Source organism: Acanthopagrus latus, chromosome 5 (genome assembly GCF_904848185.1).
Source record: "Acanthopagrus latus isolate v.2019 chromosome 5, fAcaLat1.1, whole genome shotgun sequence".
Taxonomy (NCBI): Eukaryota; Metazoa; Chordata; class Actinopteri; order Spariformes; family Sparidae; genus Acanthopagrus; species Acanthopagrus latus.
This window is the reverse complement of record NC_051043.1, coordinates 1643045-1662888: the sequence shown is the minus strand read 5'-3', so window position 1 is coordinate 1662888 and position 19844 is coordinate 1643045. Positions and strand designations below refer to the sequence as shown.

Sequence of the window (19844 nt, the reverse complement as noted above, 5' to 3'; positions counted from 1 at the left end):
ATAACAATGGGCAGTGGCTGTCCTTCCTAGAGGTGACATAGGCACTTGCCTAGGGTGCCACCTAGTGAGAATGCGCAGCGAGAAAAAAAATACAATTAAAATTATAATGTCTATTTATTTTTCTACAGTTTTTACAAGCCCTCTATCTACAGCAGTACTTTGACATAAAAAATAAATTAAACGTAAGAAAAAGAAATGACGATTCTGACGTATAGCCCCTTTAGCTGTTACACGACCAGGTCAAAACATGCTAGCGCACACAATGATGTGCTGTCGGCCGGTCGGCTGTGTGTCGACGGGTCACAGCTACAGTCCATGGAAAATGAAATGGTAAAAGCCATCCAGGGCGCACTTTTTAAAGCACAGAGGAGAAGAGTGGAGGAAACGTGCAAAGGCGATAGGTATACCATTTTGATTACATAGTTTTTAAATTCACCGAGCATTCATGATATTATTATGGTAGCTAGCAGTAGCATGGTGACATCTTACAAGTAAGCTAACATTGAGCAGCAGTGACGGTGTCTGATGTCCTGCTTCGTTCGGCTTGGTTTAGTCACTATTAACATGCAGTCAGCCGCAAAATTGTCATAATAAGACTCTCATAAGACTGGATCAGACTGCTGGCCTGGGCTGGCCTTGACTGGCTGGCTGTTTTTCTCGAAAAACACTTTACAAGTTGACACTAGCTGCAGTTTATAGCGCTTTGCATCTCACTGTGCGCTATGAAATTAAAAATTGAGTGGACGTGAAAAGTCTATTACTGTCCATATAGCAAAATTAGATTAGATTCAGTTTTGGATTAGTTTTAACTTTACTGTCAAGTTAAAGTACCATGAAATACAGTTTAACGTCGAACCAGAGTGCAAACTAGTTAAGTGCTGAGTGAGTCAGACACATATGCAGATGAGGATATCAACATGTTGACTGTATAGAGAGAGGTGCAAAAGATGAGCATATGTTATATACTGATGAACAGAGATACGTATAAGTTGCATACTTATGGAATATTGTATATATTGTATAATATTGTCAAAACAGTTGAGCATAATAATAATATATATACAGGTAGAGTTATGTTTATACAGGGAGTTATGCACATAGAGCTGTGAGCATATGGGACTAAGCAAATTCATATAAAATGAGTGTCAAAATGAAAATGCTTAGCAACTTAATAATAATGTCATTTTAAAAAAGGAAATGATTAACTCCATGTTGATAATGCACTTGTTTGTTGTATCATTTTGGATTCACTATTAAAATATTTAGGACCACCTGCAGCTGAATCATCAGACCAGGAACAGCCATACACCTCAGCTGCTCCGGTTTCCTCAGGTAAGTTTAATGTGTCAGTGAATGTTTGTGATAATAAAAATGTATTGCATGAAAATGATAACATGTTGTTCCACGTCTCATCCAGTCAATGCATTTGCTCTTGTGTGTTCTCTCTATGTGTATGGACCTAGAGCCACCAGAGGAGACACTACAAGAGCATGCTGCTCTTCCTGCCAACCTCACCCTGCCTCAAACCTGAGCATGGATGTTCAGGTGAGTGCAAGCTGCTCATCTTGATTGCACCTCTGATTCCATACTTGGTGTGTCTCAGGTGTGTGCCTGATGATAAAGAAGTTTAGCAATAACCTGTTTTATTCATCTAAGTTGGCTCAAGGATGTTCTCTAAAAATCAGGTTCTGCTTCATACTGCAGTCACACAATAGCATTACATTGACATTATATTTATTCTATATCGTGTGTGTGTGTGTGTGTGTGTGTGTGTGTGTGTGTGTGTGTGTGGTAAGTTATCATGAATACAAGGTGAGAAACTGTGCCTCATGTGCCCTCTAGATGCAGCAAACACTGGCAATTCCCCCTCAGCTGATCCTGCTGACTGGCCTCTTCATGTAACAGACCTAATGAGAACAGAGTTGGTTCGGAGAGGGCCGTATCATGTACTAGCTGATTTCATTTTTCCTTTTTGTGTATTTATTATTGAACGGGTTTATTCATTTGCACATATTGATATATTGATTGGATTATCACTGTTTAAATAAATGAGCAATTCATTGGACATTGTCTTTGGTCTTTCCTCATGGGGATGGGGCGCTATTAGTAAAGCTCATCTAGGGCACCAAATGGTCTAGGTATGCCCCTGTCAATGGGATTCATGACGTGTAGAATGGAGTCACTTCATACAGGGACAGTTTCTCTCACAGTGATATCCCTGTGTGAAAGGCACAGATAAACACAGGAAGCCTTATTTTACTTTGAAATGTGTACTTGACAAATACTTTTACAAATTAAAAGTATTTGAGCTTTAAAGTTCTTTGCAGCTTGCTATCTTAATCCGAGTTTAACTTCTTCGCTTTTCTAATAGGTTTCAATCTCAGTCTCCAACTACAGTCCTCAACACGTTAAGGGGGCCGCACACCGCCCAGACTCAAACCAACGGCCAACTGCCTTCATCTGACCACTCCATTGCACTGAAACATACCACCTCAACTACTGCCAACTACACAGTAGCATGTACGTTCTGTGCCTGCGTAAGATGCAATAAGTCTCCTTGAAATCAGGTGCTGCTAGTCTCGTGCCAGTAATCCAAAACATGAAACAGGAATTGACGGTATGGAGTGCATAGAAAAACAAAACACACACAGTATTCCACCCCTCCCACACACCGTGCTGATTCGCTAGCACTACGCCAGAATGGTCATTAAACAGCTAGCAGACAACCAATCAGAGTATGCGATGGAGTCCAATCCTCCGACAGCCAACACTCTCAGACTTTGCAAGTTGAATCTGAGCAGACACTGTCCGCGCGGTTCCAAAAGCTTCCAACGCAGCTGAACACACCAAACAGATTTGTTCCCAAACTCGTCTCCCCAAACGTTTCAGATGTCCAATGTTTGGGCCAGTATGTTCCTGCCTTCAAACACACACACAGGCATGTATACGCAACAACAAAAACCACGTGCCACCAGTGAAGTATTCAAATCCTTCACTGTACTCACTCTGTTAAAAGTAAAAGTCATGATCAAAAGTCAAAAATGTAAAAGTGTTAAGTCATCAGAAATATGTACTGTTAGTTTTAAAAGGAATTTAAATGGATTGGTAGGATGAAAAATGTCATGGATAAATCAACTGATTTTTTGGTTTGTAAAAGTTCAGAAGTCCAAGCTATAACAATACAATGTTGCTGCCTGAAAAATGACTGAAATGATTATTAGATTAATTAATACTTTTCTGCCAATGGACCAATTTATTGATAATAACAAATAATAACTGTGCTTCTACTTTTGTGTATAAAGATCCAAGCTGTACTTGTATTGTTGGGCAGTTTACCTTTTAACAAAACATTGTATTTTGTGAGTTGTGAGCAAAAATCTTAACTTGCAGCTAGCAGCTACCTGGCAAATAAGCTAGCTGACTCTGTTGATGTGTGTCATGGTCTACAGTTCAACTTTTAAAAGGGATTTTTTTAAAAGGGATGATGCGTGTATCATCATGGCAAAATGTGATGACCCTAACACCTACTGTAGTAGGAACCAGCCATAAAAGCTGTTTTGAGTACTTTGCCAGGTGATATGCCTGGCTGTGAATACATTATGATAGCAGCACAAGTGTGGATCTGGCCGTCTTGATAAGTTTATCAAGTCTCCTTCTGCCTGCTGCTGAGATGCTGCTGCTCCAGCAGACTACTCCATAGGAAATGGCTGATGCCACCACAGTCATAGAAAGAAGTCAGGAGTGCCCCCTGCAGTCCAAAGAACCAGAGCTCCCTCAGCAGATGGAGTCTGATCTGACCTTTCTTGTATGTTGCTGCAGTGTGATCTGTCCAGTCCAGCTTACTGTTCATGTGAACTCCCAGGTACTTGTAACATGTCACCATCTTAGTGTCCGTTCCCAGGATGTTCTGTGTGCAGGGTTGTTAGTGCCTGCGGAAATCCACCACCAGCTCTTTGGGCTTCCCAGCGTATAGCTGGAGGTGGTTCTGCTGGCACCAGTCTACAAAGTCCTTAATAAGTTCTCTGCAGGCTCTGTCATCCCCGTCCCTGATGAGGCAGAGACGTCAGAGAACTTTTGTAAATGGCTGTGGGATGATTGGTGGGAAAAGTCTGAGTTGTACAGGGTGAACAGCAAAGGGGCCAGGACTGTTCCCTGTGGGGCCCCTGTACTGCAGACAACTGTGTCGGACACATCCTCAGATACTGTGGCCGGTTGGTGAGGTAGTCAAGGATCCAGGATGTGAGGTGTTGGTTCACCCCTGTGAGCTCCAGCTTGTCCCCCAAAATTGCAGGCTGTGTGGTGTTAAAAGCACTGGAGAAATCAAAGAACATGATCCTCACAGTGCTTCCAGGCTTCTCCAGGTGAGACAGTCAGTGTGTTTACATGCACAGCTTAGTCAGATTACAGCCATAGTTCAACTATGCCACTCAACCAGGCAACTGCAATTATCTCAGTATACATGCCGGTGAGAAAATTGGATTATTGGGCCAGAGCATGTCATACCCCGGTACGCTAGGTGGCGCTGTACCCATTTCATCTAGTGGTAACAGAAACACCTCCAGCTGACCTCTTTATGTCACCAGCTGCCTCTGCATTCAAGAAAGATGGCGTACAAAGAGCGAGACGAAGCTACATCTTTGTACACTTCGTATATGGTGGACATGATAATTACACAAACTAGATGCACAATAGTGCTCTTTCTTGCGGTGATTTCGGAGGAAAGATGCTGCCGCTGCCACCGTCCGTTTACTTCCAGCTCACGGCCCCGGGGAAAAATCTTGCGCCTGCGCAGAACGCAATAATCCGATCCAATCCACTGAAATGTATACATGCAGGAGTAATGCAACTATCAATCGAATAATCTGGGTACTTTAATTCGACTATGAGAAATCCGATCTGGTCCGATTTTATTCAGTGTATACATGCATCTTAAAGATCCGATCATAGTCGGACTAACCCAGTAATTCGGTTTTCTTAAGTGTCATGTAAACGCACTGACTGATCTGTCCAGCTGAACAATGGTGACGTCATTCACTCCAGTGCCAGGTTGATATGCAAACTGGAGTGGGTAAAAGAACCCACCAGAGGGAGGAGATAGATGAGGACCAGCTGCTCTTGGGTCTTCATCAGGTGTGAAGTGAGAGCAACTGGTCTATAGCTGTTGAAGTCTTTAGGATGAGGGATCTTTGGTACTGGTACCACAAAGGAGATTTTCCACAGCAGTGGCACTTTTCCCAGTTTCAGGCTCATGTTGAAGAGGTACTCCACAATCCTGCAGAGCTGGTCAGCAAAGGACTTGAGGAGCCTGGAGCTGATCCTGTCTGGACCCGTAGCTTTCTTCACCTTCATCGGCTGATTTCTCACCTGGATAGTGGAGAGGGACACATTGGAGCAGGGGGGCCGAGTGTCTGGTGGGAGAGGTGGGTGAATGTCAGGAGGGGCAATTTGCCCGTCCTTTTGGCGGCTCGGTCCGCAGTTTTAGACAGAGGCCGGCAAATTGGGGGTTTGTTTTGGTCCGCCGATTTTCCGCCTCGGAGGGAACACTTATTTCCGCCTCACCTGCTATCTGAAAACGAGGCATCAATGTGCTGGCCTCTGCGTGAGGTTGGCAGAGGGGTCAGTGACCTGCACTGTTGTGCGACTCACAGCCGGGGAGTTTAAAAACCAATAAACAGCTGATCACAGCAGTCAGTCCATCACTTCATCAGCGGACATTAAGATGAACAACTGGACAGCCACAGAGATCCAGGAGATGTTAAACTGCGGCGACACTTTTCAGTGGCTGATCCTTTTACGAGGCTCTGTGTCGAGGCAAACCCTCGTTACTGAAGCAGTCCGATGTGGAGCGATTAGCACACACACACAAACTAGCACGAACCGCAGCCGGCACGTTGTCATTAAAAATGAAACACAACCACTGTCTCTTCTGTTGTTCTGTAGCTGGGACAAAATATAGGCATTGATGTTGATTTTTACAACCAACAACAGAGCAATTTGCGTGTCTAGCTTTGAGCGACAACATTGTGAAACACTGCCACCTCACTACAGGACACACCAAACTTTACCTTGGGGATGAACGCCCCACTCTCGGAGTTCTCCTATCACCGTGCAGAGGAGGCCGGCCTATGATAATGACTCCTTTCGTTACGTAACGAAAGGAGCTGAATCTGAACAGCCTGTAGGAGCGCTGTGTTACCAGTGGGTGGGCTGCAGAGACCATGCAGGAATCACTTGCTTTCCTCATTCTGGGAGTTGGCAGGTTCAGGGAGGACCAGCTTATATGTGTAGAGACCAAAGTAAACGTGTTTTTTATGATATGGGACCTTTAAAGGTAGTCCACTGTAGCTGCAAGCAGAGCAAATATGGGATGGGAAGATGTTCCTGTATGTCTGCAAGACTGTCCTGTACAAATTTGTGTCGGTGCCAAAATTGTGCCAATATTTCCATGGAAACAGAGGATATAACCACATGGGAAGATGGTTCTGATGATAGCGACAGGGATAACTAAGAGATGGACAATGTCTCCCTCGTTCAGAATACGCAAAGTCACAGTGACCTTCTCCTTCAAAACTTAATGGGTAATTCGCTAATCAAAATGTGAGTTTTTGCCAAATTTGAGAAAAACGCCTCAGAGTATTTTTTTATTATTATTATTATTATCTAGTTAAGTTAAATTCTAAAAATAAAAACAAAATGTGAGGCTACAGTGTGCTTGACTTTCAAAATATATTCAGTTCATCCTCTAGCATTCTTGAGATATGGTTTTAACAATATAATATTTAAAATTAATTTAAAAAAATACTCAAGACCTGCTGTGACTTCAACACATTGTTTTGTTGAGGTAAATATTGTTTTATACCCTATTTTGTACAGATTCTAAACTGTAATGCATCTTTTGTTGTATTGTCCATTTTTTGGCATTATTCCATATTTTGATTGATGTCAGCCATTTTGGGCCAAAGTGTTCTTTATTTTATTCTATTTTTTTATTTCCTCTTACAACACAGAAACCACTGAATTTTCTTAAAGTATAAAACATAATTGTTTAGCAAAATGTACCATGTGTATGTTCAATTGTCCAATGTCCAATGTTCATTTTTTTTCCTTTTTTTGTTGTATATTTCATGGTCTAAATTAAAATTTAAGTATACTAATGCAACAATACTTGTCTCCGATGATAAATATATGTTTAAATATCAATTTGTGAGAGATTCTGTTTCCAAAATGAATGCAAATAAATGTACAAGCAAAACCTGCTGCATAAGATTTTTATTTTTTTTTATTTTTTTTTTATTTTTTTTTTGTGATTCACATTTTTATACATTTATGGCTCTTAAAAAAACTGCAGGATATTTTGAGGAGAACTTTTAACCCAATGTCCACAACAGTATTGTCTATGGAAAAAAGAGTAGTGCCCAGACGTGGGAATGAAAATCACTTTCTAGCCACTTTTTCCTAGTTCACCTTATGGCCTATTGGGGCCTAGTGCTCCCTCTCTCTCCTCTCTTCTCTCTCCCTGCTTTCCTCCCTGGCTCCTCTCTGGCTCATCTGTAACAATATGTCACAAAATAAACAATTAGCTCGACTAGCTGCACCAAGATGGATTTATGTGATTTGGGCCTATCAATAAAAACAAAACAGCACTCATATCTGCACAATGTTTTTTCTAAAAATGTGAAAAATCAGAGTATTCACAGTTGAAACATAGTAGTTATACCTTCTTGAGGGTCAACATTTTATGATGTATGTTTCTTCCTTTAATTTTTTAAGGATCTACAGATCTGAAACAAAGTATTACTATTAAATCTGGTCTGCATTACATGCTTTACTGAATTGCAGGGCTTCTAGTAGTTGCCTATGAGGTAGAAATTGAATTGTAGCCTATAAATACAACGCCAATACATCTTGAAACCGAAAAGCAAAAAATAATGTTTTAATTTGAAAGTTGAAGGGAGGGGTTCCTCTACACACATACAAATTCTGACGAAGTATGTTGGTTTTGGAACTTTGTAAATACACTGATCACATCACACACACAACATAATTTTGCCATTCTGAGGAATATTTTCCTTCGGATAGCCCTGCTTGTCTGGACTAAAACAGAAGATAAACTAACATTGGTAAAAGTTTGGAATGTGTGGAAGGGCATTTACAGACTCGCATGACAGGAGTAAACAAACTGGCTGGTTAGCAGCTTAGCCTATTTAACAGTTCCTGAGTTGTGCAGGCAACTGTGCTCAACAGTTGCCTAGCCAAGTAACATTATGTCATGTGGTTGCAATTAAACTCAGGTTAAGCTGTTGTTGCAACTCTCATAACAAAACACAATATTTTACTGCTAGCCTAACTGTTTCTCTGTTTCCACGTTAAGAGAAAATACCACTGTGCAGATGAATAGCCTACAGGTAAGGTGCTATCTAACATTATTGTTACTTAAGGTAACCTTACCTGAAGTCGGCTCTTGATTCTTTGCCAGCACTGCCATTGACCTGAAAAAGCTACAGCTATCCATGTCTGCGACATCTGCACATGCTTGTCATGCTCTATGATGGAGTTACTTTTACACTGTTGAGGCAACTTCTCATGCACAGTGATCTGTGCAGTTTGGTCACAACTCTCACCCAACCCCTCCACCCACACAAGCCCAGACCAGAGTCATAGGGTTGTGACTGTCTGAAGTGGGCAATTTGATGTGTCTATTGCTGTATTAAAAACTGTCATTTTTGCCATAAAAAAAATGTCCAGGGCTAGGTTTAAAACATCCAGGGTTCTAGCCACAGAAGGCCAAGGCTACCGATGCCACCGACTGATATGTGTCCATGATTACAAAGAAGAAGTTGAATAATACTAGCACTGAAATGTCTATTTTCTGCCTTCATTTTGTTTTTTATAATTATCTGTTAATTTGCACAGACAGAAAATATTTTGGTGAGGCATTATTTTGTATCATTCTTCCCTTAAAGACTTATACATAACAGAAGGACATTGCAAGTTGTGGTCTGTGTGTGTTAATTAACAGCCACTGTGCAGTATACACTTTGTTTTACTTGATGAATGTAGGTCTGCATCGCCTCCTTCTCTGGAGCAGACAGCGAGTAGAGCCGGCCTCGGGGAGGAGACGAACCAGGAAGGAAGTCAATACCGCAGTCATTCTCAATTTTAAACAGCTCTTAAAAGTTTAAAATAACGTTTTTTCCTTGAGTCCAACAACATGTGTTTGGAGTGTTGAGGATGAGTTCAAGAGTGTCATGGCCTGAAGCTGCGACATAGTCTGGTGCTATGACAGCTACTACTGTATCTTTTGTCAGATGGCATCAGAGTGAACAGACTGTGGCTGGGGTGGCTGTTCTCTATGGGCTCTGTGCAGACAACACACTTCACCGATGTCACTTAACCATGCCAGTATGTGATATTTCCAGTCAGGCTGGTGATGTGTGATGACCAAGACAGGTTCTCTGTGATTGTTATTCCAAAGACCCTATAGAGTACAGTGGAATTAGTGCTAAAACTATAAAAATCCAGATTTGAAAAGTCCCAAGGAATTATTAAAATTTAGGTTAAAAAGTCTCTAAAAACCTGCAGTCCCATGTAGCAGAGAAGGTGTTAAAACAACCTGGTACACCACCATCCTGGCTGTACACATCTTTTTCTTGTCTTTCCACTTGGTACACCGTCGTCTGAAGGTCTGCAGGTCTAGTCACACTTCTGCTTCTTTTCCCCTCTCCTACATTTCTTCTCACTTTCCTCTATTTATTCTATGTCTGTGTGTGCAAGCCTCCTGGAAGCAGATCTCCATGTGCAGGTCATCAAACAATCAAGTGAGGTAAGGGAGAGTGCAGACAAATCAATTAATAAAACCATGCAATAAAACAACTCATGGAAAATAAAAAACATAGCAGAAAATCATGAAAAAAAAAAACTTCTGCCCCATGACAAATAACATTCTCAATTGCTTTTAATCAGCTTTCCAACCACACCATAGCACAGAAACTGCCCTCATAAAGATTCTTTGTCAGTATAATGATTGTCATTCATTTGCCAGTATAATGATGTGGATAGTCTAACAATCCTGGTGTTATTAAATTTCATGGCAGCATTTTATACTGAGGATCATAACTACTTTTGCAAAGATTGAACATTGGAATGGTTCTCAAGTGGTTTAGGTCACTGGTAACCACAAATCAGAAAGAACCCCCATGCCAAATAAATATACATATATATAATATGGAGTGCCAAAAGAGTCGATTTTGGGAGCCCTCCTTTGCAACCTATATTCTACCTCTTGCTATATTCTCCAAGATGACAAAATTCCTTATCATATCTATGCAGAGAATGCCCAGATCTATTTCTCTCCTTCTCCCAATGATTATAGTCCTATACCTAGCATGTCTGTGACTGGAGAAGATCAACTAGTGGATACAATGGAATTTCCATCAATTAAACAAAGGAAAGGCAAGTGCTTCGTGCCTACCTTGATTGTACAGCTCTAAAAACGCCATGTTGCAGCTCACCCAAAATGCTCTTGCTAGATTATCAACGAACACCAAGAAAAGAGAACACGTTTCTCAAATTCTCAGGTCCTTGTACGATGAATCAACTTGAAGGCCCTACTTATTCTTCACAAATCCCTCAATGTTCTGGGCCCAAAAGTCAGTATATTGAGTACAAGCCAAGCAGGCCGCTAAGATCTGCAGGAACTGGTCAGTTAGCCGTGGCCAGAGTAAAAACCAAGCATGTTGAAACAGCTTTGCCAACTGCTGGAACCAGCTACCCTTGAAACAAAGATTTGCTCCAACTGAAGCCATTTTTTTTAACTAAACTAAAGACAGTTCTTTTTTTTCTATTGATTTTTACAAACCAGTTTCATGGTGATTATACTAATTTAGATTTGCTTGTACTTTTTAACTTAAAAAATATAATCTGTATTTCTATCAGTTTATTGTTATTTTTATTTTGTTTGCAAAACACTTTGAATAACCTCTAATATAATATAAGGTGCATAAATAAAATTGCCTTGTCTGTAGATAGATACTTACTTACTGTACAGGCCATGACAGAAGTCCATTTGACGTAACATCTAATTTATCCTCTGCAATCGTAATTCTCTTTCACATAGCCTTCCCTGAAGCAGGCTCTGCCCTCCCCCACCCTTCTCCACCGGCATACCTCCATCTGTCTAATCCTTCCATTCCTGTCATGTCAGATCTCATGGCAGAGTTTTCCCCTCCATTTGTTATAATGTCAGGTCACCGCACTGCTACAGGAGAGGGAAAAGATAATGGCTTCAGCACACTCCCTCCCGATTTATTACACACTCACTGGCTCTGACCTTGACTGCAGCTTGGGATGCATTCAAATTTTTGGTCAGCCTGCACTACTTGACTCGCCAGATAGCTGGCGAGCTAAGTGTGATGCCAATTCTAGCTTCTCTCTGAAATAAAGACTGCCTATGTCATCCCTTGGCACTGGAGTGATTTTTTTAATTCTACCAACCATTTTAGATGGCCATTAAATAGCAGTGGGTGGACTAACTATATTTAGATGTAACAAAACCAATAAGATAAATTGTACAGTGCCACTTTGGTTTAGGCAATATTCCTGCCCATCCATTTAACCATTTTCTGCTGCTTTTCTTTGTCCAGATAGTGAAAGCATTAGGGCTAAACAAAGTATCGTCCTGATGGATCCCAAGGCATACCCAAACCACATAGGATATACTATATCTACAGCATATCCTTGGTTTACCTCAGGGTTACGTCCCAGCTGTACACACAAGGAATACTTCTAGAGGAAGGTGTCTAGGAGATATCCTAATCAGCTGCCTCAATTACATCAGCTGGCTCTTTTCCAAAGATGAAGAAACAGTTCTCATCAGAGCACCTTGTCAAGCACCAGTGTGGAAGGTCCTTACCCAGATTATAGATGTGAATCCTGTAAAGGTGTTCCCAAGCCAGATGAGGTGACAATATCTGCCATGATACCATTGGATATTTTTGAGGAGACCTCAGGACAATTTCCAGTAATGTTTTTAGTAAACCAATTTTTGATGGGAAGTCTGCCATCTGCAGCTGTGGATGTGGCTACTAAAACATTTTTTTCTTTAAGTGAAAAGATGGTTTAGTTATTGTTTCCTGTTTTATTTTCTAAGGTCTACCCTCATGTGTTATGTTGTGATTCTTCTGCCATTTGTCTTTCTTTCCCTCCCTTGTGATTTGCTTATTTAGTTTCACCTGTCCTTGATTGTGCTTTTGTGTATTTGATCCCTGTGATTTCCGATTTCACTTGGTAAGCCCTCCCTGCAGGCACTCTGCCTGTCCACTCACCCTAGCCCAGCAACACAGCTATGAGCTACTGGGGTCAGTGTGTTTAAAGGGGAAAGTACAGCTGGCAATCTCATAGCAATGCAGACACTGTAGCGCACATATATAAATGCTCACTATGGGGTAGGCCACTTTAGTTAGGTAACAGTGTCAGTACAGCGTACAGTCCATGTGCAACCATAAATCAGCTTTTATGTTACATAAATTATAATCAAATCATTCTTGACTCTTTGTTACTAAAGGGATGTAAACCTGGGTCTTCATCTTGAGAGTCCTATGGATGACACACCCAACAGCCCCTGATTTTGGATCAGACAATTCTTTCTTCCTTCCCCATGCTTTTGCAATAATAATTTGATTGAAAATGAAATATTCACTTTTTTTGTTCTGTTGTTAGCAAGTTTTTGTTTTTGTTTTTTTCATTAGAGCTGTCTCATGAGGGTGTGTTCTTTATTCCATGAGGGATAGAGGAAAGCTTCTGTCCCTGTGAATCCAGTCTATCGCCTTTGTCTGCTTTCCCTCTAAATTACAAAATTTGAGAGGGCTGTTTGGAGGTAGACAGGGCCCCCTCTGAAAGGGTCTATGTGGTTAATGACCCAGAAATGCCTTTTCTTTTCATCTGATTAAATAACATTGAATGGATTTTTACATTTCATAATAAAGTGAATCCACAGGGCTAAGATGACATTATGACATACTTGAAAAACTCTGGGGTGTGTGTGTGTGTGTGTGTGTGTGTGCGTGCGTGTGTGCGTGTGTGTGTGTGTGCGTGTGTGTGTGTGCGTGTGCGTGTGCGCGTGTGTGTGTGTGTGTGTGTGTGTGTGTGTGTGTGTGTGTTTAAAAGATGACCAAATTAGTGCAAAGTGTGTGCATGTGCATGCATGTGTATACCCACTTGTGCATGAATGACTGCATATTCTCTTGTACTGGCGAAGGGCGTGTGATGTGTTTGACTATGTGTGGTGGCTACTTGATGAAAGTCTGAAAGTGCTTCAGGCTGCTGGTGTTGTGAAGCAGAAAACAACAGTTTGTCACAACCTTCCATATCCATGTGATCTCCAGACAAGGCCTGCTGGCAGCACAATAAAAGTTTAATTTCAGATACCTGATTGAGAACTGGGGTATTCTTGTGTGAAAATCTTCAGATTATGTGTGCATGTGCATGTTCTTACATAAGTATGTTGGCAAATGTGTTCGTTGTGTTAATCTAGTAGTTTGTGAAAATTCTGCATCTGTCAAAGCCTAAGGGCCAGGGGAAATGGAAGACATGAGGCAGCATGGAAAGGACATGCAATATTCTGATAAACATGTTTATCTTTGCGTTGTGCTTTCTTGCACGTGGAGGAATGGTGGTGGTCATGAATAAAAAAAAAGTAAGCTCCCTTCTAATAGCCAAAATAAGGAAGACGTTTTAAAACAAATCTGGTTTATTTTTGATTGGCTGAGTCAGACCACCAGCTGTGCCATGACAAGACTAGCCTCGATGTCTTGTATGTCCTCTACAGCCTCACAGCAAGGGTTGTAAGCACTTAGCCATACTGCTGTGGTCCCACTTGCTAGCATGGTCAACCACAGTCCACAGCAAACTGGTTTAACAGCAAGGGGCAGGTGCTCACCATTGCATGGTCAGTGAGCGCCATACTGAGCAGTTTTGTTTACACTGACACTGAGGAAAACATACATCACTCTGATTATGTTAGCTGCTAAAATCCTTGCGAGAGATCAAGGTGAGTAAGATAGGTGCATGTATGTATGTATTGTAAGGAAGAGAGAATAGTCAAGTTTTCAAGCAGGTTCTCAGGTCAGCAATGTCAGTGAATTTCTTGGTGTAAAACTGCCTTTTGTTGGCAGGTAGAAACCGTGAGCAGAACCTGAAAGAGTGTGTGTGCGTGTGTGCGTGTGTGTGTGCGTGTGTCCATATCCACACACAGAAATATATATATTGGCTTCCTGGCTTTCTCGTTTCTTCAGGAGTTATCTACATCTTTACACTTTTGATTTTTGTTTGGGATCATTGTTCTGCTGGACACCCAACACCTAGTCTAAGACCTAGTCCTCTGGCTGTTCATTTACGGTAGGGAACAGATATGTACTTTATATGACCCCACTTCAAAAAACACAAACTATCCCTTTAAGAAGTATACATATACTTTTGACTAAGACTATCGTTGGAGTTTTACAGGAAATGATCGAGTGTGTGCTTTTATTTTGAAAACCTTGCCCTGATTGTGACACCCCTTAATCTAATCACCACACCTGAGGGAGACTGGCGAGCCTTTAAAAAGGACCTAAAGAAAAAGGAAAGACAAGAAATGAATGCAGAGGCGGTGTGACAATGAGGGCCTGAAGGCAAACGGCAGCACCAGAATGGCGGGCATCGGGGACAGCACCGCCATAACACCAAGGGCGCCAGGACGCAGGGACGCCTGGAACAGTGGGCATCAGGAATGCCGAGGACGGCAGGCGCCGTGGCACCAAGGACATCGGGAATGCTGAGGACGGCAGGCGCCGTGGCACCAAGGACATCGGGAATGCCGAGGACGGCAGGCGCCGTGGCACCAAGGACATTTTACTGTTTTTCAAATTAGCAAAAAAAATCTAGGTAGGTGGAGCTTCATGGTCCAAGAGGCATTTTTGTAGAGCACATGGAGCTGGACTTGTGTGTCCAATTTCAAGTTACGGTGTTAGGGGCGTGGCCTTCACACGCCCTTAACACCATACTTTGTACTTTACGTAGTTCATATGTAGCCGTGCTCTCTCATACTTTATTTCTCGTATTTGCTCCTGCCTGCTCCTCTTGTTTCTCCCTGGTATGTTTCTGGTTTTTGTTCCTCTTGTTTGGCCATTGATTTGAACTTTGCTTTTCTTTGCAGTTTGTTCAAGCTCTTCAGTTTCAACTTTATTTCTTTGTCTTTTTGACTTGCTTTTTGATTCCTCTGGATTTCTTGGTTTTTGTATTCATTTCAGCTATGTTTATTAAAGCTCACTTTTTGTTCCCCCATTTCCTGCCTTCTGTGTCTGCATTTGCATACTCACCATGCTAAAACCATAACTTAACACACATGTGTAGCACACAGGAATTAGTCCACCTTGCACATACAGCTCATCTGGCTAATGTCCAAACAGCAATCAAAACTGTATACATAACTCATTTCTCATTTTGGCTTGTACTAACTTGGCAATTTTCATACTTATATTTATCATTTATAAATAACAATACACTGCCCAAACTGTTCATGATTACACTGTTTATGTTTGTACATATGCATATACTATTCTATTTTCATTTCTGTTCTAGTGCCTCTTCTTACCTTTATTTATTTATATATATATATATATATATATATATATATATATATATATATATATATATATATATATATATATATATATATATATATATATATATATATATATATTATTATTATTATTATTATTATTATTATGTTATATTGGTTATTTTTTAAATATTATTGTTTATATTGTTTTCACAGATATATACAACCTTACCAGGACCTCAGAACAGTGGACTTGGTCTTTTACAGGTGTAGCATGCAAGAATTAGTCCACCTCTCACATACAGCTTGCCTGGCCAATGTCAACACAACCCAGGGTAGCAGTGCACATGTGAACACTGCTGTAAGGATTAGATCAACAGTATGTGTAGACCTCTTCACTCCAATCTTTTTATCTTGTGTGGCCTGACCTCTTCAAGTGATCTTGGTGGAGAGGAGGTCATGTGACTCCGGCACCACTTGGTGTTGCCTCGGCCTGCTCAGTCATCTCCTGGATCCACACACTTTACATATATTATAATTTGTATCAGATACTCCATCAATGCAATTTGTAAAGTGTGATTTTATTGTACATCAAGTACCTGTCTGTCCATCCAAGCTTTAACTTACTCCAATCAAGGGGACAGAGACAGAGGATGCCATTCACTGAGCAGATTGTATGCCCACTGAGGTAATGTGATGGTGATTTGGGGCTATATAAATAGAATCGATTGAAGTCTGTTATACCTGGAGGCTGCAGGGGAAGGAGGAGAGCATGTGCTGACAATTAAGAGGGAGGAGGTGCTGTTTCAATCCTCCAGTCGACCTGTTTTCTCTCTCTGTCTCTCTCTTTCTCTCTCTCTCTCTCTCTCTCTCTGTCTCTCTCTCTCTGTCTCTGTCTTTCTCTCTCTCTCTCTCAACCCCAAGCTCCTGTCCCACCATCAGGCAGCTGGAGTTGAGCTGCAATGGGATCATTAGAATATCAAGAATGAGTAGGAAGCTATTGACTATTGGCATTAAGGGTCACTGTACCTTGTGGCAGTAATGGCCAGTGACAAATAACAAAAGATAACTCAGCCAAATCCTAGCAATGGCAGAGTCTTGTATTGCTGAGATAGCCTAACTGGAGTAGTCATGATATGCTGCCAGGCTAACCCAAGATGCTTGTTTTACAATTGTTGTGGTTTAACCTTCAGTGCATGGTGACTCAGTGCCCATCCCACCACTCTGTGCCACCCATGCACTCCAGAAACCTGTAATGGACCACATCTAGCCAAGGGAGGTTGGGATGACTTGTCTATAGAGCTTTGCTTCTCCTGAAGCTGCAAAGATTCAGAAGAACTGCTACTTTTAAAGTACCACAAGTAACCCTGCATCCCAGGGTTCAGGGTTCAAGTGGAGTAATAGGGGACAATGAGCCATTTAAGATATGATGGTGCCAGGCCTTTAAGGGCTTTGTATGTGAGGATCTGCAGGTGTGTCATAGGTGTGATTCTTTAAATGATTTCAAATTCTGATTCAATTTTTACAGGGAGCCAGTGCAGAGAGGCTAATATGGGAGACAACTGATCTCTTATGCTACTTGTTAGTACACTTGCCTGAGTGTCCAGAGAGTCGTGGTGGGGCAGCCTGATGATAGGGATTGTTAACAGGAACAAGAATAGACTAATTATTTGACAGCCAGGGAACAAAAGTTTCATTAAAACACAAAGTTTTTGTGGAAGACTGTAACATTATTGACCACAGACAGACACTGATCCATCCAGCTAAACTGAATAGGTGACATGCTACTTGTTCATGCCATTGCATGCCACGATATGACCAAACTGGCACAGTGAGATGTCTGTTTGTGCCAGACAACTGTCACAAGTCAATCTCTTTGTTACAAGCAAAAAGGACAAGAGTAAATTACATCTTGACATGTGCTAAACTTCATAATAATATTCTAAAAAATTACTAATCTTTGTAAATGTCAGTAAAATTAAATCAAAATATTCACCAAGCAATGTGGAATAGCTGAGTATTTTTAGCACCTTACGAATTTTAGTGATGATAAATTATGGACCATTTATTATACATTATTACACATTCTATCTATATCTATCTATCTATCTATCTATCTATCTATCTATCTATCTATCTATCTATCTATCTATCTATCCATGGAACATCTTCTTAAAGATTGGTTGTTTCTTTATCAAAGTCCCACCCCTGAGATATAAAGGCAACGGTAAGCCTTTGAATATGCTGTTTTTTCAGTCCAAGCTGTATTCCCTCTAAACTCACAAATGGCTGACCTTTGAAAATTGCAGTGTTTAAGCCTTTGCTTTTTAGCCCTCTGTAAATGTCACTTAATGTTATTGGGCCCTGGCAGCAAAGGATCATTAATCTTTCCTGTGCCGGCTGGCAGAGAAAAATACAGCGGGTAGATCCGCTGTATCACTAAGTAGGGACATCAGAGCAGAAGTGTAAACATCATTTGGACACTGCAGTTTTTTCTGCTCAAATGGGTTTGATGTTGATGAAGGGAGACCTTATTTTCAGAGTGCAGTGATGCACAGTGTTTGATCGATATTGTCAGGCGGGTTGGTAGTTATTTCGCCATTGGAAAGGTGGAAAAGGTGGTATCCTTCTCTTCAACTGAGATAGGGACAAAGTTATCTTCTTTACTCCATTTTTCCACTCCAGCAGATAATGCAGCTGGTAATCAGTATGCTGAAGCCAGGATTCTCTGGCTGAACTATTGGTTATGTAATATATCAGCTTTGATTTTCTCTACATTTTATGGCAGCAATTCTAAACTCTTTCAAGAAAACAAGTAAATTATTAGAATCAATAATGTGTTTTCACTGTTAGGCAGCACATTATGATGGGCAAACTCAAACAGTTTTTTATGCTTTTGTTCAACTACAACACAAACTCATTTGAAGCAACAAAACCCTTGTACTGTTTACCATGAATTTAATGAATTTTAAATCTATATATAAATTCAACTCATAATTATATTCAAAATGTAAAATAATTGTGTTATGATGACATTTGCAGTGGCAGCTTGCAGATGTCATTAGAAGATAGTTTGCGCCTGTCATCTAGTTTTTCAGGTCATTTTTTGTTATATTTTGTAGTTAACAATAATAGTAATTACCAACTATATATTAAAACTTAAACTGATTCTGCTCAAGCTCTTTAGTATATTGTTTACCTATATTTACATATATTTATTTATGTTATAAATTAGCATAAATTTAGCAGGCACTTTGGGGCAAAGTCTGAACAAGTGAGTCTTGAGTCTTTTGCAGAAGATGGCGAGCGACCCTGCTGTCCTGACATTGGTCGGGAGTTTGTTTCACCACTGAGGCCTCAAAACAGATAAGAGTCACAACTTCTCAGAGCGACCTATGTTTGCTCTCAGTGATGGCGGTACCAGCCGGCCAGCTGATGAAGTGGAGCAAAGTGCTGAAGTGCCTTGAAGGCCAGCACTATCATCTTGAATTGGATGTGGGCTGCAACAGGAAGCCAGTGGAGGTCCCTGAGGAAGAGGGTCACATGGAAGAATTTGGGTAGATTGCAAACAAGGTGCACTGCAGTATCCTGGATACGCTGCAATGGTTTAGTTGCAGAGGCTGGAAGTCAAACCAAGAGTCAGTTGCAGTAGTCAAGGCGGTAGATGACCAGCGCTTGAACCTGGACCAGAATTTGTAGTATTATTAGGGTTCAAACCCCGAAGGGGTAGAACCCTTCTAAAATTGTGCCGGTTTATTAGGGCTCTAAACCTGAAGGGATAGAGCCCTTCTAAAATGGTGCCGGTTTATTACTATTATTAGGGTTCTAACCCCAAAGGGGTAGAACCTTTCTAAAATTGTCCCTTCTGAAATTGTGCCAGTCTATTATTATTAGTGAAATTGTGCCAGTCTATTATTATTAGTGAAACTGTGCCGGTCTATTATTTTCCGTTGTCTGCCACTTGAGCTCAAAACTTGAAACTTGGCCCAATGATTAGAAATGATGTGCATCAACTTTTATTAAAATATGAGCCCAGATAGCCAAATAGATAGAAAAGGCAGCACATTTGCTCCAAGATAAGGGCGGTAAACCGAGGCGTAATAGTCCTCCTTTTCAAAAAGCTGCCTCTGAGGTAGGCGTAAACATGTGACGTGATGTGAAGCTCGAGGTTGGGCTGTGAACAGTGACATAGAATTTGTCTTCAAAATAAGAGCTTTACATTGCACCCCATTGGAGTTTAGAACTG

General features: G+C 41.0%; 1 long non-coding RNA gene across 1 annotated transcript; it reads left to right on the top strand.

The window, feature by feature from the left end:
* The first annotated feature begins 272 nt into the window (after nt 1-272).
* Nucleotides 273-2004, top strand: LOC119020242. The gene is made up of 4 exons (XR_005075252.1): nt 273-401; nt 1267-1332; nt 1464-1545; nt 1843-2004. It is a non-coding gene; the product is annotated as an uncharacterized LOC119020242 (long non-coding RNA).
* The last annotated feature ends 17840 nt before the right edge of the window (nt 2005-19844 follow it).